This window comes from Saimiri boliviensis, chromosome 1, assembly GCF_048565385.1.
Source record: "Saimiri boliviensis isolate mSaiBol1 chromosome 1, mSaiBol1.pri, whole genome shotgun sequence".
Lineage (NCBI taxonomy): Eukaryota > Metazoa > Chordata > Mammalia > Primates > Cebidae > Saimiri > Saimiri boliviensis.
The window spans coordinates 21526432-21554400 of record NC_133449.1 but is presented as its reverse complement, the minus strand read 5'-3'; positions in this window follow the sequence as shown (position 1 = coordinate 21554400).

Here is a 27969-nt window from a genome sequence, read left to right as displayed (position 1 = left end):
AGTTATCCTTGATGTGAATGGAATATTTAATTATGTTTGATTGTAGAATTTTATGTTTTTACTTTTTAGAAGTAATTCCTTAAATTGCCTGGAAAATATGTATCTCTCTATATCTATGTGGCATGTTGTAAAGATTATCCAATTAGATGATTTTCCAACCACCAATTAGATAATATTCAACCCTTCCCCATTGGCTGGTGATTATTCCTCAATTGCTGGGGAACTGGCTCTCCAAATGGCATCTGCCTCAGTGGACTCTGCCCATTACCACCCTGGCTGGGCCCTAAGAGGCCTCACCTTCAACCAGACTTGACCATCCCTGATAATCATCTGATTATTGTTTTAAAGAGAGGTTTTTAAATATACTGTGTATCTGAGGTAAAAATATTAAAGCCTTATTGCTTTTGGTTGTGTAATTTTTTAAACATTCTGGTTGATAATTGTTAATATCTTGGTTTAGTTGTCTTTAAAAAGTAATAGAAAAATGCCAGATAAGTTGGGTAAAGCAGTAGTAATACCAAGGCAAATAAGGATATGCCTATCCATTTCTCTCATCAGAAGGAGATAACCAGGGAAAACTGTCTTGAGGAGACAAGTTTTGGGGATTTTGGGGGTATTTTTTATGTTACCTGAAATCACTGAGTTCTCTAAGTTGTCCAATATTGCCTGAGGAGGTAAATTATATAACCAAAAATATAGAAAAAAAAAGGTGGGTTTGGAAGCTTGGATGAGTGCAAAGAGAAGAGGAAATTTTAAGAAATTGAGCAAAGGTAAAGGGCTGGAGCCAAGCATGGCTGTGAATCAATTAAGAGTACATGTGGTATCTATCAGATATTTTCTTTTATTTTGTTTATTGGCTAAAAAGTGAATCTTAGTGTTGTCCTTGCATTTAGTTATCTATATTTTAGCTGTTTGAAAAAACCTACATATTTATCTATCTATCCATTTTATTGTTTTAAATTCAAAAGAATCTTGAATTCTATATTATTTTAGGTATTAGTATTGTCTTATATGACCAAGTTACAGCCCTGATTATAGATTTAGGGACTCACAGACAAAAACAAAAAACAACAACAACAAAAAAACCCTTTAGTCTTTATATAGGTGCTTATCTTATTTTGGAATACCTAGGCAATTGAACTTTCTGTGCCTCAGAGGAACTCCGTGAAATGGAGTTGGTAATCATTGTGCCTAGTGCAAGCTTTTTGCTGAGGATGAGTGGGAAAAAATCAGTTATATCCCTTATGGAGCTAAGGGATCTAAGTATACATTAGCTGTAATGTTAGCTGTCACTATACATTAGCTGTTATGATACTAATGTCCCACTTTCTGGGTAGTGTTAAATGTTATCTTACTGATATGCAGGAAAAAAAAGAGATTATATGACTTCACAGGGGTAGCATTTTATCACAGCAAGAAGAAAAGTTTGTGTGTGTGTGTGTGTGTGTGTGTGTGTGTGTGTGTGTGTGCATGCACACAACTAAATATTCTACTGACTTCCTGGATAACTTGAGGGTTGTGGGCCTTTTAGGATTAAAAAATGAGAATTAAAATTCCCAAATCAGGAATATATTTTAAATAAGCTATAAACAAAGAAATAATGTCATAATTGTGCATGTGTCTGTGGGGGATGTGTGTCTGTTCTTTGACATAATCTCACAGGTATTTATCCTTGTCAAAACTCATCAAACTGTACATTTAAGATCTATGCATCTTATTGTATCTAAATTATACATCAGTGAAAATGTAATTAAAAAATTTAAAAACTGAAACAAGTTATTTGAGACCTGAGATTGTTCAGAGCCTTCAATGTTCAGAGCACAGTTCCTGGTACCTAGTAGATGATTAATAAATATTGGTTAAACTGGAAATCAAATCCAATGAATTTTTGACTTTGATTAATTATTATCTCTAGGGTATCTGCTGGCTCTAGTAAGCAGTGATGAGGGCTGCCATGAGTATTTTTCTGTATTTCATTTGTTCTTGAAATTCATTTTTGTTTTTGATTAACAAATAATAATTATATATACACATATAATTAGGGTATAATATACTGTTTTTATATATGTATGACCTTTTGAGGTTGCCTTGTGGATCTCATTTTCTGTGCTTGTGATACAGCAGGGAGGGGGAAGATGCCCTTCTCTAATCTCCACACCAGTTCTAAGATGCTAGAATTCTCAGGCTTTCTATTCCTAGTCTATTATGTTTGAGGATGAAAAAAATTGCTGTCTCAGAGTACAAAACACAGCTCCAAAGCTGAGCTGGGTGCACGCTAGAACGAATCCAGAGACGCAGAGCAGCACTCCCCTGCCCCAGCCTTGCAGCTGGGTACACAAGGTGTTTAGCCTCCTTCCCCTTCTAGTTCAGTGAAGTTGCACTGCATTCCAGCTGCAGGATAAACAAAGCATTCATCCCAGTCCATTTTAACAGCCTTCTCTTTGCACATTTGCATATAGCTTACCTTTTATACAGTCATGGGAAGCCCATAAAATCTCAGTCTGGACTGACCATTAAAAAAAATGTATTTTTATATGTTGCTGGGTTTGCATGCTTACTGGAAGCAGTAGAGGAACTGCAGGAGCCTTTAAAACTAATTAACAACCCCCTGTTGGAGACATGGCACTCAGCAGTGATTTATCCTGGATGGGATTGCAGACCTGAGCAGTAGAACTTCAAAAGCTGTGTGCAGATCTGAGGGGATTTACGAAGTGGTATTGTTTATGATGTACATCTCCCATTACCCACTTTTTGATAGAAAGTTCAGAAGAAATATTTAATACATCTCTATCCTAATAGGAGTGGTAACAACAGATAATTCTTTGCTATAATGCGTTTCCTACCACTACAGGCTCCCAGAAAGTACGATAAGCTTTCCCCTCTTCCTGTAAATGTTATTGCATGTTCTAGAAAATCAGGTAAAAATGATATTTCTCTTCCAGTCGGTGGTGCTTCTGACATGTTTTAAAACATGTGGGACTTTAGGACCTGTTATAGTTACCTGATTTGTAGCCCTAACAGTGTCCTTTGCTCTTGCTAAGAGAATGATCTGATGCCATGAAACAGTAGACTTTAACAGTACATTTTCCCTCAGATAATTTTGTAGCTGCAGAAGCAGAATGATTTGCAATGGCTACTTTTTCCCCAGAAGTCCAAAAAAAAAAAAAAAACAGTTATTAAAAGCTTGGAGAAGGAGGTGGCATAGAACATGGTTGTTTTCATTCCTTCCAACTCCTCTGGTGCTTCATTTTCAGATAAGGGAGTTTTTTACTGATCCACCATGGTCAGATAGATCTGAGATCAAGCTTGATAAATTACAAAATGAATTTCAGATAGAACAAAAGCATATAAGGATTCCTGAAAATGAGATGAGGAAGATTCAGGATGACTGAAGGAAACTTCGATCCCATCTGCATCTCATGCCTCTGGGTAACCACAAGAAGTTACTACCATTTTCCAATCCTCAGTTTCTTCATCAATAAAGTGAAAATGAAAATAATAATCTTTTTGTGAGTCCTAGCCCCGTGGACATCCCACAAACAGGTCAAAAAAGTAAAAAATAAACTTATAAATGAAAGAAACTTTGATTGTCAAATTTCAGGGATCAGAGAATTATACAACATTTGAACCATCATCAAGAACTCCCACCCTTCTGTGACAGGTAATACTGCTAGGTACCTAGGGGGAATCTCAGTGCCACTATGGCAGATGTTTCAGGTTCCACTGACCCTGGGAGCTTGGTACTTGATGGTGAGCATGGCTGATGTATGCCATGTGAATAACCCTGTGGCATATTATACACTAACTTTATGTAAAGGGTATTGCAATTGACTCAGGACAGTGAGCTCAACTTGTATAACTGATCATAAATTCTGGCTAAGATACCCTTCTGGATAGCATGGAGATGTACCTACAATGAAATAAATGCTTTTAATAATAGTGCTGCAAATATAATGATCAACTTGTCTCTAAAGATTTTACAAAGAACTTTGGGTTTTATTTGCTTAGTTAGGTTTTACAGTGCAGACTAAACTTTCTTAATTGATTTTATTTCTTGTTTCACCAAAATCTCATACTGCAATGCATCGCACATTACCACATAGCTTCAGAGCCAGAAATCATCCCTGATTTAGATTTATGGGAAGAGTTTGCATATTTTACAAACATGGATTTTCTTTTAGGTTCCAGCAAAGTGCATTTATATAGTATGCAAAGAAAAATAAAACATCTATTTTGCAATGCTTTTATTTAAATTCTTAATGATTTATAAGCACTGTGGTTTGTCTGCCCATGTAGCAATTTATCTGACCCTCTTTAAAGCCCTAGGTCTCACCTGAACTAGGTGATAATGTAGAAGCTCCTTGATCCTTGTCTTGTGGCTTTGGTATTATCTCTCCTGGGGGAAGGGTCTATTTAGTTTTTGTTTGCTTTTATTATTTCCTTCAAATCTCTGACTGGTTATTGCATTTCTGTATCATTTTGAAATTTATAGTCTATTTAATAGCATTTTTATTTTTTATGATTATGTCAGTCTTACCCATAAGAGGGTCTTAGGGAATATGTTTTGAGATTCTTTCAATAGCAACCACATCTAGAAACTACCTAACTGAATTATGAGTTTTATTTTTTTACCAGAGGGAGCTATGAAACAGAAATGATTTTAGATGTAGATTATAATAATAATTTGGAGGCATCTTTATGATCTGTGAGTTTCATATCACTCTCATGCCTAGCACTCTCTTTGATTATTACTGTTCTAATAGAACACTGCAAAATTTATATACGTATCCAGTAACAGCCTCTACATCAGGGGAAGGTGCAAGGGAGCAAGAGTATGCTTAATACTGAATTGTTCACCAAAATGTCAGGAACAGGTTGTTCAAATTATCCCAAAGGGCAGTGCAAATTGGTGTTTCATCTTCAGAGATTAAGTATTTACAGAGCCTGAAACTATTATTAATAGAGAAGAAAAAGATAATTTATTGGAAGCATGCAGGGTGATTTCAAGGAATGCAAAACATGAAGTTCCATTATGTAGGACCAGGTCAAGAAGCTAGAAGTTTATTAAGAAACAAAGTACCCCATCACACCCCAACTTACACACTTGTGGTAAGGGATCACCCACACAGATGAATACAGACATATAATAGTGGAATATGAGGTGGCCCATAATTAGAGATGAAATAACACTCTAGAGCCTGTGCTGGGTCCCGAGTGCCTTCCAGGTGCCTCACCTGTCCTGACTCATTCAGTCATCACAATGAGAAAAGGAATGGAGTACAGATAAGTCACTTGCTTAAGCGCACATAAACTGGCAAATAACAAAGAACAGAGTCTTGTCTTGGTCCCAGCTGCCTGGATGCAGACATGACTTCAGTTTTTCTTCATTCTCTGCCAACCTGCCTTTCCTACTTTGCTGCTTCAGCCCTTAAGACTGCTCCAGCCCCGATATTGCACAGATTCCAAGTTCAAGTTTCTGATGGAAATTGACTACATTCTCTGAGTTCCAATTTCAACTTCCTGGGAGACACAGTCTGTTAGGCAAAACTGGGTAAATAGTTCAATCTGCCATGGCAAGAGTGATGGGCCATCCAGTTCTGACCTGGTCGCTCCATTTCACCAAGTGTGATCAGGAGCAGTTCTCATAAGAGAAGCTGTAGCCTGAGCAGTTACCCACCAAAGCTGTCTGTTATAATTTGTAACTTACAATCTAAATATCATGGGGCATGGTGGGCTCACACCTGTAATCCTAACACTTTGAGAGGCTGAGGTGTGAGGATTACTTGAGGCTGGGAGTTCAAGACCAGTGTGGGCTACATAGTGAGACCCTATTTCTACTAGAAACAAAAATGAATTAGCCCGGCATCGTGCTGCACACCTGTAGTCTCATCTACTCGAGGGTGCTGAGGCAGGAGGACCACTTGGACCCAGGAGGTTGAAGCTGCAGTGAGTCATGATTGTGCCACTGCACTCCAGCTTGGGCAATAGAGGGAGACCTTGTCTCCAGAAAATAAGCAACAAAATAATAAAAATATCCACATCTGAAATGCTCATTCACATGATTCCCTGTACTTCTCTATATATCTTAAATTATTAATTTCAAATCGTTCTAATTTACATTCCCTGAAGAAAAACTTTTGACAAGATGAATTGTGATATATACATTTCTAGAGTTCATTTTGCCTTTTTGCCTTCATTGCCCTCCAGATTAAAGTAAATTTAGACACCAAGTAAACACAATGAAGCTTTAGCAGTCTTAAGCTTCCCTTAAAGATAACAGCTAAAATTAATTGCCTTATTTAATTCTGACAATCAATCTGTGAGGCAGAATTGATACTATTCCCATTTTAACAACGAGGACACTGAATCAAAAGATTTTAAATTAATGTCCTGGTTCACACAAGTGTCAGACTCTAAATCCAAACTCAGTCTGAATGCAGGGCCTGAACTTTAAATTTTTACACTGAACCAACTGAAAACTAACACATGTCTATGTTACTCATTTAACCCAGTATTTGTGGAGCGTCCCAACCAGAAAATACCATTGCAATCTCAGGCATGCCAGTTGCTCATAGATCAAAATCTGTCCTTAGTAATTTTATCTGCTAACTCCTAGAATAATGTCTCTGTATGCATCTTCATGATGTTGTGGACACTTGGTAGCAGTTGACCCGTCTCTCTTCAGTTATGGGAACTGGAACAAAAATATGTCTTAGTGGTCTGAGTTCACATCACCTAGACTGCGATTCTAAGTATACTTTTTCAAATTTTTGTAAATTTGGGCAAAGAAACAAGCCACTCTTATATCCATTTGTAAAACTCAAGTGTACATACCTATCTCTCAATTTCTGTGGGGGTTAAATGAGATATGCTACGTGTTTAATTTGGCTGCTAATAATAGAGGATGCTCAGTGCACTGTTCTCTCTTAACTCTCCTTCTCCACTATGAATATTTGACATCACTGTCTTCACTGGCCCTTGCACAATCAAGCATTAGAATCCATCTTAGCACTTCTTATTTAACTGTCTGGCTATTCATCTTGCTGTCCCATGTATCTTCTGCTGTGAAATACTTTTATACCTTCTATAATATGTGAGTGAAACTCAAGGTCTCACAAATCTTCCTGAATTCTCTAGATAGGAAAGCTGAAGAGGCAATACTGTGATACTTTGACTGGTCTGTGGATTTGAACAATGACCAAGGAAGCATCTTCCAGAGAGAATCCAATGTAATAGAAGGACATCAGATAATCCGTAGCTTTTTGGAAGAAAGTTGAAGGAACCATTAAATATATTTAGTTATCACTAATTTTTTCCATGGGTAGAATATTTAGGAAATATGCCACAATATTCTAAAATCATACTTCATAATCAGCAGAATCTGAAGTTTTAAATCTGCATAAACAATACTAAAGGCCTAATTTCTATTGCCCTTTTTAGTTTTCATGGAGTAGTTTTATATAAACTCTTTTATTGATTCTTACAAAAATGAGTGAAGTTTTTGTTATACCCCCATTTTATTGATGGAAGACTTATTTTTCAGAAAGACTAATGACTTCTCTTATTTCATTGTTCAAACTGTGGACTTCCATGTCTTACAGATAGGGCTTAACATCATGGAGTTAGAATCAAATGGATGAGCTTTTATTTAATATTGTTGAGTGTCAAAAATAAAGAGAATAATTTACAGAGACGTGAACAAGTTGGGGAATATAGATCTCACATACAAAGAAATGTGGACTTTGTCAACTGCCAACATTGATTTCCTCATTTGAAAATTTCACCCACAACAAATCTACAATTTGCTTAGTTCTTCCCTTTCCTTTTCACTGCCTCTGGAACTTTAGAAAAAGTCTGGAGCAGAAACCAGAAGAATGAAAGTTTCAGCCTCCTATTGCCTTACATAGATAAAGAAAAAGTTTCTTATAACCCCCATGGACTTTGCTTCTCTGGCCTAATGTGAACTGTTTGCTATGTGTCTACCCCTTTCTGCAAGCGACTCTGAGGAAGGAAGTGTAGAGAATGGGGCTGGGAATATTGCTGCCCCAAATAAAACTACTCAACTCTTAGCAAAAGAAAAAAAAAAAAAAAAAAAAGGAGGAGAAAGAGTTGTGGATTTTAGCAGGTCAGCAAGAGTGTCTATCTCACTGAGCTTGCAGAAATATCTTATATATATTTTTGTATAACTGGCATGTGATAAATCATGCATCACATTATTAATATTAGGGTAATTAATGTAATGATAGCATTACTTTCCTTTTCCATGGAAAACAATTACCTTTGAAAGAAAAATTGTTAATAATAGTCCTCAAAATTGAAAATGCTACCTTATGTTATTACTGTGTTCATTTCCTAATATCTTTTAATTCATTTTAGCTTCATAATATTCCTTAAATAAAGATGGAGAGTATCATTATTATATTTGTCAACAGGAAAACATCCCCGTAGCAGTTAAGGGGATTGCTTAAATTAATGGCAGAAGTATGTATTATTTTCACTTCAAATCTTACAGTGATTTGAGTTACATATATTAGTACTCAAGAGCTACCTCTTCTGGATGGATAGAGGGAGTAATGTACATGATAAACAATGGAAATTTTTATTAATAACTTGTAGAAAAATTAACAATAAATAATATATCCTTGAAATAGAACATCTGGCAATTGTAAAAGTGTATTCACTGTTTGATACCTGAAAAACATAAAGGACACATGGCAGGTGAGACTCTAATTTAAATAGGAGGAAACTGAGACACTGATTGTGTATGTGATCTGTCTAAAGTCCCTCAGATTATAAATGCAAGAGCTTGGCAGGACACTCATTTCCTCAATTTTAACTCAGTGGCCATTCACTAATCCTTGCTGCCCTGTAGAAACATAGACTTATTTTTGTTGCTGCTTCTCATGAGAAGCAAAAGTTCATAATTCTGAATTCTTTTTTTTTTTTTTCTTTTTTTTTCTTATTGCATTTTAGGTTTTGGGGTACATGTGATGAACATGCAAGATTGTTGCATAGGTACACACATGGCAGTGTGCTTTGCTGCCTTCCGTCCCCTCACCTGTATCTGTCATTTCTCCCCATGCTATCTCTTCCCACCTCCCCACCCCCCACCCCTCCCCCATTTCCCCCCAACGGACCCCAGTGTGTAGTGCTCCCCTCCCTGTGTCCATGTGTTCTCATTGTTCAACACCCGCCTATGAGCGAGAATATACGGTGTTTGATTTTCTGCTCTTGTGTCAGTTTGCTGAGAATGATGGTTTCCAGGTTCATCCATGTCCCTATAAAGGACGTGAACTCATCGTTTTTGATGGCTGCATAATATTCCATGGTGTATATGTACCACATTTTCCCTATCCAGTCTATCATCGTTGGGCATTTGGGTTGGTTCCAGGTCTTTGCTATTGTAAACATACCATAAAAACCTTAGAAGAAAATCTAGGCAAAACCATTCAGGACATAGGTGTAGGCAAGGACTTCATGACCAAAACGCCAAAAGCAATGGCAACAAAAGCCAAAATAGACAAATGGGACCTAATCAAACTCCACAGCTTCTGCACGGCAAAAGAAACAGTCAGTAGAGTGAATCGGCAACCAACAGAATGGGAAAAAATTTTTGCAGTCTACCCATCTGACAAGGGGCTGATATCCAGAATTTACAAAGAACTAAAGCAGATCTACAAGAAAAAAACAAACAAGCCCATTCAAAAATGGGCAAAGGATATGAACAGATACTTTACAAAAGAAGACATACAGGAGGCCAACAAACATATGAAAAAATGCTCATCATCACTGGTCATCAGAGAAATGCAAATCAAAACCACATTGAGATACCATCTCACACCAGTTAGAATGGCGATCATTAAAAAATCGGGAAACAACAGATGCTGGAGAGGATGTGGAGAAATAGGAACACTTTTACACTGTTGGTGGGAATGTAAATTAATTCAACCATTGTGGAAGACAGTGTGGCGATTCCTCAAGGACCTAAAAATAGAAATCCCATTTGACCCAGCAATCCCATTACTGGGTATATATCCAAAGGATTATAAATCATTCTACTACAAGGACACGTGCACACGAATGTTCATTGCAGCACTGTTTCTGAATTCTTTTAAGTCAAAGCTTGCAAAAGTCAATTTATATCTAGAATATACACATTTTGTTTGGCCTCCACACCACAGATTCTGTTGGAAAAATATGACTAATTGTCAATATTTAGAAATTATATTTTATACACAATCTTGGGTTCCTAGCATCTCTCCAATGATCTATATGTGAACCACATTCCTAAATGGCATTAAGGGGCTGAAATACAGAACAGGCGTGAATTTCTCAGTTTTCCACAGGTCCCTTAACTCTTCTTGGGGCTCTTACTGAGGAAACTAAAGTATTTCATTCATTTAATTTATCTGCATGCTGTCTGCAGACAGGCAAGTTTGTGACCCCTGCTTAACTTAAAACAAGTCACCTCCTGATATGCAACACAATAGTAGACAATATAGTATTTTTTCTTTTTCATTTCTGATATTTCTTTGACATCTTTGTGGATTAAAATAGAGAAAGGAAAATTTGTGTGTTTTTTTAAGTCAGAAAAAAAAATGCATTTATCCTCAGTCTGCTTAGCAGTGAGTAGGGTATGCTAACTTTGTTCAGCCACCGCTGGATGCAGATTTGACATTGGCAGGCTAGTCTGGTAAGGAAAAGTGAAGGTGAGTGAGGTATCTCTGAAAGTAAGAGAAAGCGTGAAGATTGTTGTGTGGAACACAGGCTGATTCAGCATAGGCCAATCTGCTACCAGAGCTTAGATTCAGGCCACTTGGAGCCCATTGTTTGACTGAGAAAGCCATACCCATCCAATCACTAAGTTGACAGTTAAGTAGGGCTTCTTAAAGGAGTGGATTCACTGCTTGTTTTTCTCCCACATAAATATAATTAAATATGAAAGGTGGTGATGGTGGTTGAACATCTGTCTTTAGCTTTCAGATTTTTCACAGTCTGTTGATTAGGTTATGTTTTGTATTATTCCAGTGTCCACAGCTGTCAAGTGAAACGGGAGCAGGCCTTCCAGAATCAGGGAGCCGAGGTCTATAGCAACTCTTCACGTTCCACGTGGTAATAGTTGGTGACAGCTTCTCCTCTGAACAAATTGTTTTCTGTTGGTTGATGGGTCTCAGCTGTTCTAACCTGGGAAGTGATGAGTTTTGCCTTCATTTGGGAAAGTAGGATAAGATCTGTTCAAAATAGAGTTCCTGGCTTCTCTGGGTGTTATTGTTTATTTTGTTTTAATCGTGGGTATGTATGTATGAACATGCAATGAGACTCTGGTGCATTTTGGACAGCAAGTTCTGATCTTACCAAAGTACAGTATCTGGAGCTTTCAAATGTTTGTGCTGTTCCTGCACCATGAGAGGGAGGGATGAACATAAGGGCAAGAGGAGCATTTCAGAGATATCACTTCTCCCCAGCTCTCTCAGATTGATTTCTTCTCTTAGGAGCATTTGTTCTCAGGCTGATGTCTTTTCCTCATGAGTGAAGTTAGCTCACACCAATATCCTTGGGTAAAGCCAAGCAGTGGCGTGCTAATTAAAATGGTAGGATCGGGAAACACAGAGGTTTTTCTTTCAAAGGTGTCAGATCTACAGACTTAATTTCATATGCTGTGAGTGTGCACACATGGCACTGAAGTTGAGTATGTCTGAAATGAAAAGGTCTGGAAGATTTTCCCCAGTGCCTTCACATTTCCTTCTCCTTTCTCTGTATTAAAATAGGGTCTTAGAAAAGTATCTAAACTGACTTTGACCCAAAGGCACAAATACTGAATAATTTTTTGGTTACTTGCACTTTAATATGAAACAATTGTAGGTATCTATTACTGTTTAATGGAATTTTCTGCCATGATGGGAATGTCACATAACTGTTCTGTCCACATCTATAGATAGATACTGGTCACAAATCCCTATTCAGCACTTGAAATGTAGCTGATATAACTGACAGACTGATTTTTCATTTTTATTTTTATTTCATTTCAATTAACTTCAAATTAAAATAGCCACGTGTGGCTGGTGCCTACCATAAGAAATGCAGAAATGAACCATTCATGATGAGATTTAAAGCTTTCAGCTATTCCAAATGAAGTATTTATATTTAGGAGGGTTTAATTACCCAGGCTGAAATCTGAAACCATACCTTTGCCAACTGAATGGGTAGCAAAGACCATTTCTAGTGTACACCCCAGGAATGACTAAATCATAGATAACAACAAGATATTTACACAATGAATGCATGAATAAATGCACAGTGATAATAAATGACACAATTTGTGGTATCAGAAAACATTTGTCTGAGCCAGGCACTTTGAGCATCACGTTTCTTGCATCATCTATGCAACAATCCTGTCAGGTCTCTATTATTGTCATCCTTATTTTGCATATGAAGAAACTGAAGTGCAGAAAAGTTAAGGCCTCACTCCAGGCTAAAAAAGCTAGTCAATGATGGAATTACCTCCTCAACCTGCTTCTGTCTGTCTTACAGCTTGCATTCACAATTACAGTTACTACTGTGACAATGAACTTAAAAGTCAACTTACTTTATGGATGATTAATGAATCTTGTATCTGGATGCAGTGTTGTAGATCTCCAAGGTCCCTTTCTTTTCTTTCTTTAATGATCACATTTAAAATAAAATAATGTCTAGATGCAACTAGCAGAGAGTAAATACTACATAAAAAGCAGCTGCATTATTTTTACTATCATCATAATTACATGATATTTCTGTAAACTCTACTTGCATATGTGATATTAATCAGAAGGGTCATTGAGTCATAAATGAACCTCCTAAGTGGTTCTGCCCTTAATGTCACCAATAACAAAAATATCCTAAAATCATAATTGAAGATTTAAGGGGCCCAAAGAGAGTAGCTAAAAACATTCTGTCTTACAAGAGCTATTGCTGTATGATTCTGTTCTCAACTCAAAATCAGTAATGATATTTATGGATATGTTTACCAATAGGACTGAATTTTGGATTTAAAAATAATCCTGTATCTCATTATCTAAGAATTGCATTGTAAAGCTAGATGAAGGAGTGTATGCAAACGATATTGAATTATTAATGGGAGCAGGATTTGCATCTACCAACATTTCCACTGAGTATAGTGATTACTTTCTGCCATTCGTTCTCCCTGAAATGTGATTCCTGGTATTCCCACCCATAGGACCTGTCAACCACTGCACCAGGCATGGAAGTTAGTGAGAACGGATCTACTAGTTATAGTAAAAGGAAAAAAAAAAAAAAAAAGAAAAGTCCACAAAGCACTTAGCTGTCAGCCATATCATCTGAAGCAAATTCAATGGAATTGATTTGTTTTAATTCTTCAGTATTTCTAATTGGTCCCAAGCCAGTTGCCAGTTAGGACTCATAACATTAAATTCAGGTTAACCATTTGGTTGCTGATCTTTGCATTATCCATATATTACAATTTCAGGCCTCCTCCATTGGCCACTTCTTAGTGATCACATGAACACTATTCTCTATTCCTTTGTGTTGCTAAGAATGGTTTTGATGACACAAAATATACTCAGTGGGCTTCTAGTAGATTAGCAAAGCAACTGAATGCCTGAGTGGGTCAAAGCAGTGATCTCTTTTGATCTTATAGTAAAGAATACCTGAAGGCATGTGTTGCTGTACAGTGAAATGGAAATGGAAATAGGAAACTACAACTAGAGACCCTTAGGCCTGTAAGGCTGGGAAAACCAAGCAGAATTGTATAGACTGGTTATAGAGCAGGAGGGTCAGTTGGGAAGCTGAACCTTGGGAAACATCAAACATTGGAGTCAGGAGACAGGAACATTCCAAGCCTAAGAATCTGTTTAGAACTGGAGCTGAGGCCATGTGGCAAGGATGAGTTCAAGTCCTGTTCTAGAGAGATGTGCTTTTTTATCTAAACCTGGCCACAACATCTGAGACTGCATAAAGTAGGAAACCAGAGTCAGCTTATTTAGTACACTTTTAAAAAAATACAAATATCTGTTCAATCATTTCCTTTATTTATAGTCACACTGATCTGTTAAGACAAACAAATGAGATGAGGAAGCTTTTCTAACTGAGGCTAACATCAGGCTGAAAGATGTAGTTAGTACACTATACTCCTCCAAAAAGTGGATGAGTAAATTTCCTTTGAAGTAAACAGAAACCATGCTAATAAGTAAAAAGAAAGGAAGGAAAGAATAGTGAAACTTTAAAACAAACTAAAGCACAGGCTGAATCGGCAGCATTTAGTTGACTAAGTGGGAGGATGGTTATTCCTCCTTCTCTATCTATCAGGGTTCTTTGTTTTGCATTAATTTGATTTTTCTTATTTATTTATGTTGAAATTATTACTCAGTATTTGCGTTTTAATTTTGTAAACTCTTTCAGTTTTTCAAGGTCTATCAATTACAGCTTTAAGATTTCAGCCATTGATGTGTTACTTAAAAATGTTCTGCTTGGAGAATTGCCTGAACCCAGGAGGCGGAGGTTGCGGTGAGCCGAGATCGTGCCATTGCACTCCAGCCTGGGTAACAAAAGCGAAACTCCGTCTCAAAAAAAAAAAAAAAAAAAAAAAAAAAAAAAAATGTTCTGCTTATCAGAAAAAAAAAAGTTGTAAGAATGTGGTTAATCATATCATCTTATTTTTTACTAATGCATATTGGATCACATTTTCTAAGTTTGAAATTTCAATACGTTCTTTTAACTCTTTCAGTATCAGATATAATTTGGGAATCTTACTTAGTTTTCTTGTCCCAGGTATTTAGCTTTTTTTTTTTCTTTAAAATTCTTTCTTTCTGGATGTTAAAGGCTTATCTGTCCAGACACTATGATTATGTATATTTTTTACTCTGAATTTTTCAGCATATGACACTAATGTTCTGTCTTTTCTTTGCCTAACACCACATGCTTTAGTTACTGTAGCTTTAAAGTATAATCTTTTATTAGAGAAAATCCACCCTTATCACTCTTTATTTAAAATAAAAACTCATTTGCAATCCTTAGACATTTATTCTTCCATATAAATTATTTCTATAATTAGATATTTGTTTTAATTATGAAAATTATGTCAGGATACAATTGGTTTGCATTATATTTATGAGTCTATACCTTTCTTGCTTTCTTATCTCTCTCTCTCTGATTTTTTTTACAAGTTTTACAATATCAATTCTGAACATTTAAGTTAATGTTAGGTCTTTATTCAAGTCTTTTTCATAGGCCTCAGTAAGGTTTCCTTGTATAAGTTCTGTGCATTTCCTGAAAGCCTCAGGGAAGTTCCCCTAGTTCCTAGCTTGAATTATTAATAATAGAAAAATGGCCCTTCTCCACAGGCTTCAGTACATTTCTCCTCTTCTAACTTTTCAGTGGCATGGTGGAAACAATTTTAGGGTATTACCAGTGAGTAAAAGGAATAAGGAATAACAAAACTGGTTGTCTTGGATGGAAATGAAGGGTCTTATTTGTACTGGCACTCAAGGACATTACTCGGTGAGAATGGGATTAATTTCTGAGTTGGCTAAAGGACCTCAGAAGAGAATTCAGAGTACACAGCTTCCAAGATAGGTATGTGTCCCCCTAGATATGTTATTTCTCCCATTTCCTTTTTCTTAATCTCACCCATGTCCTTTAGTACACAAACAAAAAAAAAAAGAAGTATACTATTAGTGTGTCCTCAAATGTCAGCTCAGAGTGTAAACAAATGACTCATACGAAGTGGAAAAGAGATGAAGGAAATTCAACTAAACTGTATCAAGACAAAGGATTTGGGGAGAGTCTGTTTAGAATAAAGGGAGCATTTCCTAGCTGCTTTTGTCACTCAGGTGTAATCATGCAACTAAGTGTTGGCTGATGGGATGTAAGCATGAAGAGTCTGCACAAATTCCAGGAATTAAATCTATGGAACTCAGTTTGCTAATCTGCCTGCATTTCTTGCTGTGGTGCCTGGGATATTGACATGATGGCTCCCTTCAGATTTCTTCAAAATGAATGGAAAATAAATTATTTTCTTCTTAACTCATTGTTATTTTGGGGTTTGCTGCCAATTGCAGCTGAACCTGATTTTAACAAAATAGGTTATGTATTTTGCAGGAAGAATACATAAAAACAGCCACCACCAGCCACACATATCCTCATGAAATTAATGAACTTCATGAATGAAGAAAGATATTTTTAGTCATTCAAGCAGAAAAAAGCAACTCTCTCTCAAAGTTTAGAAAAAGTCAGGTTCACTTTCTAATTCTCTAGAGCAATATTGAATTTTTTGAAAGGGCTTAGGTCTATAAGTTCATTGGAAAATAGTATATGACTGAAAAATCATAACAAGGCAAGTTTTCTTTCATATTCAAATGTTAGAAGAAGACATTCTCAAACAGCCTTATGCTCAGGGAACTGCTACCTGAGAGCCAATCTTGGAAAAAAACATCTTAACCATGAATAGGAAGACCATTCAAAAGAGGATTGAAGATGAGTTTGGATGTCTTTTAAGTATTACACAACAAGTAAATGACATTGGAAGAAATGACATATTTCATCTCAGGCATAGTAAATGACTAATAAAAATCCCACAGTGGGAAAAGGAAAAGTGGGAGAAATCACGTGCTTTTCATTCCAGATGTATACATCCAATGGTCTTCTTGATGTTCATCTTGGGAATCCTAAATTCATCATGTCTAAAACTAGATTTACATTCTTTCTCCCAAATTCAGTCTCTTTCCAATGTTCTCTGTCAAGGAGTATTCATGCCATTCACTCCACACTCAAATTTTTTACTTTCTCTTATTTTTTTTTAAATTATACTTTAAGTTTTGGGGTACATGTGCAGATCTTGCAGGATTGCTACATAGGTATACACACGCCATGGTAGTTTGCTGCCTCCATCCCCCGTCACCTACATTAGGTATTTCTCCTAATGTTATCCCTCTCCAACTTCCTCACCCCCTGTTATTGCTCCCCTATTCCCTCACCCCGCAACAGACCCCAGTGTGTGATATTCCCCTTCCTGTGTCCACGTGTTCTCATTGTTTGATACCCACTTATGAGAAGATGTGTTGTTTGGTTTTCTGTTCTTGTGTAAGTTTGCTGAGAATGATGGTTTCCAGATTCATCCGTGTCCCTGCAAAGAATATGAACTCATCCTTTTTTATAGCTACATAGTATTCCATGGTGTATATGTGCCACATTTTCTTTATCCAGTCTATCCTTGAGGGGCATTTGGGTTGATTCCAAGTCTTTGCTATTGTAAACAGTGCCACAATGAACATACATGTGAATGTGTCTTTATAATAGAATGATTTATAATCCATTGGGTGTATACTCAGTAATGGGATTGCTGGGTCAAATGGTATTTCTAGTTCTATATCCTTGAGGAATCACCACACTGTCTTTCACAATGGTTGCACTAATTTACACTCCCAAAAGTGTAAAAGTGTTCCTATTTCTCCACATTCTCCCCAGCATCTATTGTCTCCAGATTTTTTAATGATCGCCATTCTAATTGATATGAGATGGTATCTCAATGTGGGTTTGATTTGCATTTCTCTAATGACCAGTGATAGTGAGCATTTTTTCATACATTTGTTGGGTGCATAACTGTCTTCTTTTGAAAAGTGCCTGTTCATATCCTTTGTCCACTTTTTGGTGGGGTTGTTTTTTCTTGTGAATTTGTTTTAGTTCTTTATAGATTCTGGATATTAGCCCTTTGTCATATGACAGAATAGCGGCCTCAGAAGTAACGCCACACCCCTACAACCATCTGATCTTTGACAAACCTGACAAAAACAAGCAATGGGAAAAGGATTCCCTATTTAAGAAATGGTGTTTGTCTAGCCATGTGCAAAAAGCTGAAACTGGATCCCTTCCTTACACCTTATACGAAAATTAACAACAGATGGATTAAAGATTTAAACCTAAGACATAACACACACACACACACACACACACACACACACACACACCCTAGAAGAAAACCTAGGCAATACCATTCAGGACATAGGCATAGGCAAGGACTTCATGGCCAAAACACAAAAAACAATGGCAACAAAAGCAAAAATATAGAAATTGGATCTAATTAAACTTAAGAGCTTCTGCACAGCAAAAGAAACAGTCATCAGAGTGAACCAGCAACCAACAGAATGGGAAAATTTTTTACAAGCTGCCCATCTGACAAAGGGCTTTCTCTTATTTTTTGCAGGAGCTTAGCAGTCACCTTCTATAAGGAAATATGTGTTCCTGGTGCTCCAGCACAGGCACCTGCATTTGGTTTCCTTCTGTCTATATGTTTCTGTATCTCATTTTACCTCTTTTTCACTCCTCCTGCTCATATATGGGCCTTCACTAAAACATACTTTAATCTCTATTTCTTGTGTGGTAATATCACAGCGTTGTGGTTCTTATAAGGTCTGAGGTTCTCCATATCTTACCCCATGGGTAAATTCAGTTTAGGGATGAAAGAGTGAGCCTTGAGTCCAAGTCATGTTCCCAATATAGTTTTCCAAAATAGGCACTGCATTGTGTCTCATTTGTATTCCTGCATTAGTTATCAGTGTGGTTCAGAAACAAGAGAAAGAGGCTTATGATTAATCTCTACTTTCTGAAGCCACATCATTATCTATTGTTTCTGCCTGTGTGGGTGAAGGACATTTTACCAACTCACTGTAATTAAAACTTTTGATAATCTTTTTTAGTCATTTGTTTTAAGTGTTTCTCTTGTATAGAGCATATAAGGTTCGGATTTGTGGTCCACCTGAGAAGGTTTCATTCAATTGGAGTTTTTAGGCCATCTATACATACACATATAGAACAGATATATTTGGCTTTAAATTTTTTAATCCTTTTTTTTTATTGTTGTCAATGTGGTGATTTTCTTTGCTTTGTTTTGTATATGTGTTCTGATAATTTGGAATGTTTATACATTTTCTTCTAGTGGCTTCCTATAGGTAACTGTAACTTTATATAATTTACTCTTTTTTTTAATAATCCATGCAGGAATAATATAATTTATATATTATTTACTTTGTCTTTATTTTTATTATCTTAGTTATCTAATTTTAGTAAACTTTTGGTTATAAAAAATGAAGAAATTAGTATCCCTATTTCCTACCATTTATTTATAGGATTCTTACACTTTCCATATTTATGACTAAATGTTCTCTTTTTAAAGCACAATCCCAACCTTGGTTGTGTAATCAAATAAATTTGACATCATTTCATTATAGAGTTAATTTTAATTTTCAAGAGGTTAATAGTTAAAAAAAAAAAAAAAGGAGCATGGGAAGATTGTCTTTAGATTAGTTTTAGGATAATTGTGTTCCATTCCCTAACAAGGAAAAGTACTCATGTAGCAATTTTATTAACCACTGTAATAGAAGAAATGTATTTTTTTAATTTCTACCCTACTCCTGTAACTAGTTGGTGAATTGGTCAGTTCCTGTAGAGAAGCAGGAGGAATGGCCATTACTAACGTGCAGAATTCTAACAGAAAAGCAATAGAAAATGGTAGTAAAATAATGAGTTTTGGGATCAGACTGCCTGATTTGAAGCCTGGATTTGTCACCTATGATGTGAGAAAAATACTGATACTTTCTATAAAATGGACAGGAAAGTTAGATCAAAAGTTAAATGAGAAAAAAATAACAACCTAGAAGAGTGTTGTATCACATAGTATGTATTCAGCAAAGGCTCCTCGTTATGGTATTCCACATCTTAATGTTTGCTAGTCTCGTAGATGTAAAATGGTGGTTAGTTTTTATTTGAATTTGCAGTTTCCAGATCAACATGCTTACAAACATTTCAAAAACATGTTTATCTGTATTTATGTGCCTCCGTGCATTGTATGTTAATGTTCTTTGTTAATTTTTCTCCTGAATTGTCTTTTTTGAATGAATTTGTTGAAGATCTTTTTACATTAAATATGGTAACCTTATTGTGTATTATACATTATTTTCAAGTGTTTTCTCTCAGTCTCACATTTATAATTTTAAAATGTTTTTATTAGAGTAACATATATTCACAAAAATGTACAGCTTGATGAACTTTTACTATCTGAGCACCTCTGTGTAGCTAGCACTCAAATCACAGAAAAAAGAAAATATTCCAGCACCCCAGAAGATCCTGTCCTGGTCTATTAGTTCCCCACCTGACCCAAGTGTAATGCTATCCCGACTTCTAACAGCAATTAGGATAGATTAGTGTGTTCTCATGTTTCTATTCTTTGAATAAATGGAATCACATGGAACTGTACTAATTTATGTCTGGCTTTTGTTATTGGTAATTTCATTTTGTTTAAGTATGGCATCTTTCATTTTATTTTATTTTATTGAGATGGAGTTTTGCTCTGTTGCCAGGCTGAAGTGCAGTGGCACAGTGTTGGCTCACTGCAACCTCCGCCTGCCGGGTTCAAGTGATTCCCCTGCCTCAGGCTCCCGAGTAGCTGGGATAACAGGGGTGTGCCACCATGTCTGGCTAATTTTTTGTATTTTTGTAGAGATGGAATTTCACCATGTTGGCCAGGATGGTCTCAATCTCATTACCTCGTGATCCACCTGTCTCGGCCTCCGAAAGTGCTGGGATTACAGGTGTGAGCCGCCGTACCCAGCCAGCATCTTTCATTTTAGAATAGTTTTTTGTTTATTTGTTTGTAATGTCTTAAGTAATTTAATCCCTTAAGAGCTCAGTTAGGTGAATTAAAAATAATAATAAGTTAACCTATGGCTGTACTAAAGGGTGAACTAATAAGTATCTTAGAATAAGGTGATGTTGAGTAATTTTACCTCCTAAAGCAATGTTTTTCAAAGAAGAGAATAAAGTCCTTTTAATCATTTCAACAAATTTTCAACATCGCAGCTAATCTCCATTATCTAGTTTTCAAGTTTTCGACAGTCTGGTTCTGATGTATTTGTCTATATTATGGCTTGTTCTCTGAAGGGGTCAATAAGGCAAGTTCCTCATTATTGTCCAAATGCAACAGTCTCTTCTTTGTATCTTTCTCCTTCTCTCAGCATTGTTCTCTTGGTGTCCCTTCCCAGCTCAAGGCCATGTCATCTCGATGCTCATCTCCCTACAGCCAGCAATCCAATGCATATTTATTGGGTAACTCCTGTGCTTCACATAATACTTAGGTCCTGAGCATAAAAAGTAAATGAGCCACAAAGTCATTCTTATTAATGTACTCACGATCTAGCAGAAACGTTATGTAAACACGTAATTACAATAAAGTAAGTCTGGAAAATATGGACAGGCTATACAATTTGTATAAATGGAAGAGCGATTTGCATTGCATGTGTCAAAACTCATCGACATTGTGAAGTGAAAGCATGACAGTGGGAGTGACAGATGATGACTTCTGGGAGAAAGAAACAGGTTGTGCAAAACCACAGAGGATTGAAACACTCTAGCAGTTACATGTAGGTGCCACTCTGTCACGATTTGTAATGTGGAAATTGTTTCCATTTGAAAAGGGACCCAGGGAGCATTTGAGCAAGATTTTGCAAAGGGGCATATGTGCAGAGGTAAGGCCGAGGAGGCAGGCAGGTACCATATCATGAAGGGATATATCTCATAGTGTTCATAGAAGAGTGCTTGGATGTTATCTTGTTGTTAGTGAGGTTCCAAGAGAATTCTTGGGTGATTCTGTTTTGGGTAGGTCAGTCTGCACTACTTATGACAGTTCTGAAGTGAAAAGAGCCAGGGGAATAGTTGTGCCGTCAACTGAGTGAAGCAATACATCCGAACCCCTCTCTCACCAGAACTGTCAGTTAACTTGCTATCTGCCACCTCTTTCTCACAACAGACCCGTCCCAGGTGGATGGCACAATCTGGACTCTAATTTGCATGCCTGGCTGACTGAGAACTTTTGAAGAAAACCCCATCATATGTGTGGATGACAGTGTAAATCCATGTCCACCTGCCCTTAGAGGAGACTCAGCATCACCCAGCAATTGTGTTTGTTTTTCTTCCTGGTAGAATGACTCTGATTCTTCTGAATTATTATTTTAAAATTTAGATAGTCTTTTAAACTTCTTACTTAAATACATCCCTTTACTCTCAGTGGAGATATTTGCCTGTTATTTCTTGAAGAAGATTGGAGGTTTCATAAATATTCTCTCTAACTACTTTCTAAGTCCATCTGCATTGCTATAAAAGAACACTTGAGGCTCAGCATTTTATAAAGAAAAGAGGTTGATTTGGCTTTGGGTTCTAAAGGCTGTACAAAAAGCATGGCACCAGCCTCTGCTTTTGGTGAGGGCTTTAGGGAGCTTCCACTCATGGCAGTGGGCACAAGGAGCTGGCATATCACATGGCAAGAGATGGGGTAAGAGAGAGAGAGAGGGAAGGAGTGCCAAGCTCTTGTAAATGGCCAGCTCTCACGTGCACTAAAATGGAGAGAACTCACTCATTATGGTGCAGAGAGCACCAAACCATTCATGAGGGATCTGATGCCATGACCTAAACACCTCCCCCCAGGCCCCATCTCCAACATGGGTGATCAAATTTCAACATGAGATTTGGAGGGAGCAAATATTCAAACTTTATCACTTCCTCCCCCTCAAGATAAAATTGTATAACTATCTTTACCTGTTTTTCCCAGGATTCAGAGACAAGACTTTTATAAGTCTTTACATCTTTCATGTTTTTTATGTCCTTTATCAGAAAATTCTAGCTGCTTTGCCCTTGACCTTGTACTCCCATAGTTTCTCATAAACTGATTTCCTTCATTCACTCATGCTCTCTCCTACAGCTTTGATTTATCCTCTCCATCTGATTCACTTTAGATTATATTGTTTGAGACCACTTCCTAAAATTAACACCAGGACCACCAGGATTGTGTTGCTTTGCTAGATTTTAGCATTATATATTCCAGCTTTATGTAGGAAGGAAGCTGTGAGCAACTTAAGATACTTTCTTCCCTTTTTTGTGCTCCTGATATTGTTGAATACTGCCATGGAAATGCATTACTCTTCAATTCATATCATGTGTGCTAAAAGTTATGTGTAAATGAGCACCACTGCCTGCTGTTTTATTTATACACATCTGAATAATGTTCATAAATCAACAGATAAAGATTCCTCCATCAATATGTCATAGCTACATCTTGACTTCCAGCCTTGAGAGTACAAATGGGATAACATTGTGATCCTCCTATTCATGTGTCCCTGGGACAACTCTTTTTTTTGCTTGTAGACACTCTTTTTCTTTTCTTTTCTTTCTTTCTTTCTTTCTTTTTTTTTTTTTTTTTTTTTTTTTTTTTGAGGAAAAATACTCGCTCTGTTGCCCATGTTGGAGTGCAGTGGTGTAATCTTGGCTCACTGAATCTCTGCCTCCCAAGTTCAGGTGATTCTCCTGCCTCAGCCTGCTGAGTTGCTGAGACTACAGGCATGTGCCACCAATACAAATAATTTTTGTATTTTTAGTAGAGATGGGGTTTCATCATGTTTGCCAAACTGCTCTTGAACTTCTGGCTTCAAATAATCCACCCACCTTGGCCTCCCAAAGTGCTGGGATTACGGCATGAGTCATGGCACCCTGCCGCTTATGGATACTCTTGAGTCCATTGATTTCTTTTTTTTTTTTTTCTAAAGCTGAACTAACTTGCATTTTGTTTTTCCTTACTTGCAAGTACTAATAAATATTTTTCCAGTTTTTGTATGATTTTGTTCAAATAGTTCAAATATATTTCCTGGAAGCCTACTTTTCCCCCTAAACCATTCTTGATTCAGAAACTAAATATGAACAAGAGGCAACATTCTTGAACTTGTGGGGCTTACATTTGGGAGAGTACAGTGAGAATGATTTGCATGAAAATAGAAAATACAGAATTTTTAAAAGTAAATTGGTTTTTCAAAAGGAGCTGCAATGAGGAGGGTGTAGTTAAATTTTTTTTTGTTTGCATTCTACCTGAGCAGACGTTCCACACCTCTGTACCCCTAGTCTTTTCATCTTAGTAGGTACATTCTGCAGACTTCAGCACAGCTCATTTGCACAGCCAAGTGTTTTTGCAGAAAAATGATCATCCTGTGACTTTGAAATGCTTAAAAAAACTGTTCTCTAAGATCATTCAAATTCTATGCACTTCAAAGGATTTTGTTTTGTTTTCTCATCAATTTGTCAATGTAGGTTCTACAGTATTGAAACCCTATTGTCTTCCATTAGGCTAAGTTGAAATGAAAGCCCTTTCACATTCATGTCTTCCACCCACTTTGTGGCATGGGCATTTGATTTCTCATTTGTGCCCCATCATTTGTTGAAGGATAGTACCTGTGCTGTCCGAACATTGCATCACAGTGTTGAGCAACGGTTAATGATAGATGAAGCAAAAGTCTGTCTTTTTTAAACCACCGTATTTTAAAGAAGAAAGGACTTCATGTTGGAAGAATGCAGCATCTGCAGTGCACTCATGGCTAATTTGGCAGATTCAGAAATTAGTCAAATCAATTATGCAGCAACATGAAGACCAAATCTCTAGCTTGTTCAACCACATTCTGTCTTCCTACCATCTGTGTTAGCCTCCTATGTTTCTGGAGGAAAAATTCAAGTGGCTTCAGGAAGCTATTCTTTCCTCTCTTATTTTACTAATAGTGAATGAAAGCGCTTTGGCAAAGAAGTCAGGGTGATAACAATATGCTCAGACACAGATTGATAGCCTTCTCTCATCATCTCTCTGGCTCCAGATCCATGAATCAGAGGAAAAGAAACCTGTAAGCAGAGGTAATAAGTGGAAGCTGACAGATGACAACCCCAAAACTAAATAAAATTTAACGCTTTATAGACATTTCTCTTTGGCCTTTAATGAGCTGCTGCTGAGCCAGGTTTTGTTATCTCCACCTGAGGCTCACAATAGGTACTGAGTGGTCAGCAAAAGATTAATAAGACACAAGATGAGAAAATTGAATGTTTCACGCTAATGCTCTATATCTAGCTCCTGTTTATGAAGGTATAAGTGGAAATAAAAATTGGATGCTATTTTTATACCATCTAAGGAAGAAGTATTTTACAACATGGTGAGCCAAGGAAAATGCTTCTGAAGGTACTGGCACAAAACACACTATGAAGAAGTATAATTTATTATTTCTTTACTTTTAGGACACTTATGTCACCCACTTCTGATCATCTGATGTCCATGCCTCATTATACCTGTGATGGTTAATTTTTTGTGTCAGATCAACTTGACTGAGCAGGAGTGCCCAGACACTAGTCAGTCTTTATTCTCCATGTGTCTATAAGGATTTTCCTGGGTGAGAATGACATATTAATTGGTAGACTGAGGAAAGTAGATTGCCCTCTCTGATGTGGGTGGGACTTATCCAGGCGGCAGAAGAATGGTAAAATCTTTGATACTTTGCAGACAGTTTATAGGGACAGTGTCCCAAATAAATCTGCAGTTTACAAATGGGTGATTCATTTTCAGAATGGAGGCAGTGATGTTGAAGATGAAGCCTGTAGTGACAGACCATCTACATCCATTCCTGAGGGAAAAAAATGTATCTTGCTTGTGCCCTAACTGAAGAAGACTGATGAATAGCAGCAGAAACAATGGCCAGTACCACATCTCAAGTTGTTGAACTCACAAAATTCTGACTGACAAATTAAAGTTGAGAAAACCTATTCAATGGATACAAAAACCATTACACTCGGATCAGCTGCACACAAGAGCAGAACTTTAAATGAATATTTTAAATAAACAGGATCAAGATCCCAAAGCATTTCTTCAAAGACCTGTAGCAGGAAGCAAAATATGTCTTTCCTAGTATGATCTTGGAGACAAAGTGCAATGGCTACCAAGAGGCGGAAGTGGTCCTGTCAAAGCAAAAGAGAACCAGTCTAGAACAAAGGCCATGGCAATCATTTTTTGGGATCCTCAAGGCCTTTTGCTTCTTGACTTTCTAGATGGCCAAAGACCAGTAACATATGCTCATTATGAGATTGTCTTTAGAAAGTTCACCAAGGCTATAGCAGAAAAAATCCCCAGGAAAGCTTCACCAGAGAATATTGTGAAGATATTCTCTATCACAATAGTGTTCCTGTTTCATCCGTCTCCTCAGTCCAGGGCAGTTTCATGAGAGTTGTGATGGAAAACACTAGACATCCACCTTACATTCCCGATCTGGCTCCTTCTCACTTCTTTTTGTATCTTAATGTTAAATATTCTTAAAGGGTGTTCATGTTTGGTCAGTTAATAGTGTAGAAAAGACTGCATTGACAAGGTTAAATTCCCAAGACTCTCACTTCTTTAGGGATGGATTAAACATCTGATATCACTGCTTACAAAAGTGCTTTCAACTTGATGGAGCTTATGTTGAGAAATAAAGTTTATCTTTTTAATTTTTATATTGCTGTTCCATTTTCCATAAACCTTCTGAAGTCCCCTTATGTATTTGTGTGTACTTGTGTGTGTGGTATGTATGTATGTACACACATATATGCACATGCACACACCCCATTGTTTCTATCCTTTCTGTGTGCCCAATACATAAATCCTATTGGTTATGTTTCCCTGGAGACCCTGACTAACACAATACCCAAGAATCTCTGCCCTAGGACTGGCCCGCATATTTTGAAGGGAAGCAATGGGCATGAAGGGACAAAGGAACATCTCTAGCTCTTAGAAAGCTCTTCTCTTCCTCTGCTTCTTCCTTGGTGCTCCTCTCTTGACAGAAAACTTGTGCTAATCTACATAATGACCCTCAGGAATATCTGTGTTTTCATCCGTGTCTTCCCTCCAACATCCTTATCATGAAGCTGTATAGCTTTATGTAGTTATCAAGACCCTAAAACTGGATTTCTGCTGTTGCTTCAAACCCAGAACACCAAAAATACCTCCAGAATTGTCAGTAGCAAGTGTATCCAGAAATAATTTTATAGCATAAGGATAATTAAACACATTCAATCAATTCAACCAAGCAGTGATATGGCAGTGCATGAAATCAGTAAACATTGAGGGACAGAGGGAGGGAGGGAGGGAGGGAGGGAGAAAAGGAGGAAGGGAGGGAGGAAGGGTGTGCTTGCTTAATCTAAGCCATTACTTCTGTGATGCAATGTCACTTAATAAGTTCGTGATAAGATCTTGCCTTCAAAAGGTAACAAACCAGTGAAGAATGGGGATTCCTGCTCCCCCTGACTGCAGTATAATTTTCTTGAGGAATTCTGATAGTCCATATGTTTACCAGTGAATCTACAGGATTCCTAGTTTACATTAAGCTAAACATTCCAAACTGTTAAGCAAAACCTTGCTTCCCTAATACAAGTAGATGTCTGACTGTGACTCAAATAGCTTTCACGCTGCACACCAACTCCAGTGATAAAGCTGACGATTTCAGGAACTGGGCATCGTGTTCCAAGTTTGCTGAAAAGCAGTGTAGGAGGAAAGAAGACTATTCAAGAAAGGGTGCTTAGATGGCATCTCCCTTTGCTCTGTGTGTTCAAACATGATGACTAAAACCCTAACACAAGCAACAGTGTCTCAGGAGCTTACAAATACTGCCTTCCCATATGTCCATCAGAATCCTCTACTAATTATTTCTGAAACAAAGATCTATGTAATTCAAAATAAGTTACGTTTATCAACAAAACTCACTTGTAAGCATACATTTTTTTTTTCCTAGCAGAATTATCTTTCCTGCAATGTCTAAGTTTAATATCAAATTATGTCTCATGCACTGGAGTAAGTGCCAATGCTTTCTTATTCACTCTTCATATGATGGTCAAAATAATAGTATTATTTTTATTTTGCAGATGAGAAAAAAATAAGGCTTAGAGTGTTATAAAAACAAACTACCCAAGAGCTAGTAAGCAAACAGACTGCAATTTGGTCTCAGACCTTTTGGACTCCAGGAAATGGTTTTTGATATCAGACCATGGATCCCGATCTTCTATTCATATATCAATGGACGTCTAAGGAAAGGATGAAGTGGTGCATAAATCAAACTGAAATCAATTCAGCTCTCTCTTTTT